General features: G+C 30.8%; 1 protein-coding gene across 4 annotated transcripts in view; it reads left to right on the top strand.

Moving 5' to 3' along the window:
• LOC108732561 (ankyrin repeat domain-containing protein 12) overlaps positions 1–1,060 on the top strand; it is a 37,289-nt gene that overhangs the window by 31,840 nt on the left and 4,389 nt on the right. The gene's annotated exons all lie outside the window — the stretch shown is intronic.

Raw genomic sequence — 1,060 nt, 5'->3', positions numbered from 1 at the left:
CCAAGCATCAAACAAGCACTTGATGCAGCGAAACTATTAAAAAAATACTTTTTATATAATCAAATTGATCCAGCAGTATCTCAAGATATGAGTAAGATACGTAACAAAATACAATTAAAATATTGGAGCAGCAAAAAACATCAGACGAAGATAACAGGCTATACGCAATGTATGAATAATAATGTTCGTGTGCAAAATGTGTACTATATTAGTAAATGCACATTATTATAGAATAGTAAAATAATATCTTTTATTTCTCTCCATTTAATGACCACTCCTTATAACGCCGAAAAATGTTCAGACCCTTAAGTGTCGTTATATAGAGTTTACACTGTATTTTAAACCCTATTAACTCTACCAAATTTGTTAATGAGTAAGTAATACATTTAATTCATCAATTGCATTTATACGATATCCTACATGACCAACATTGAAAACCTTCCCCCAAGGCCCCAGAACCTTATATGTAATTGTAAATACTCTAAAAATTATTAGCTTTACCAAAATCAAATTATTGAGTGGACAGTTTGAGTTCGCATTAAAAAAAAAAAAAGAAATAGTAGGGCACAAGATATAGGCTGATGAAGTACAGGCGGATGCTTTAAACATAAAGGTCAAAAGGTTAGAGATCATTTATCTTAAGAAACAGAATCATATATCAATTAGTGATAGGTTAGATTGGTCGCTAAGACATCTTCTCAGACACGAAAGGCCAGTTAGAGACATATTAGAAGCAGAAACAGGAGTTAACAGTTAATGTGAAAATTCATACCTACTACAAACTAAGGTAAAAGGCCCAGTTTCTGACACTCTAAGAGTGACAGCTGAGATTATATTACGAGAAATAAAATAATATTTAATTAGAATAAATAATTTTTATACTATAAACAAGTTCAGAGTTTCTAGAAAAACTCATATACGCGATATAATTATTTGAAGCGAATTAGTTATTTTAATTAATGATTTAAAAAGTGATGTTTGAAGACCCAGTTTCTGACACTTAAAATTTCTTGTGTTGTAGTTTCTGACACTGCCATCGGCCTAGTTTCTGACACTCATA

Source organism: Agrilus planipennis, unplaced genomic scaffold, assembly GCF_000699045.2.
Source record: "Agrilus planipennis isolate EAB-ADULT unplaced genomic scaffold, Apla_2.0 scaffold71, whole genome shotgun sequence".
Taxonomy (NCBI): domain Eukaryota; kingdom Metazoa; phylum Arthropoda; class Insecta; order Coleoptera; family Buprestidae; genus Agrilus; species Agrilus planipennis.
This window is presented reverse-complemented; position numbering and strand designations above follow the sequence as displayed.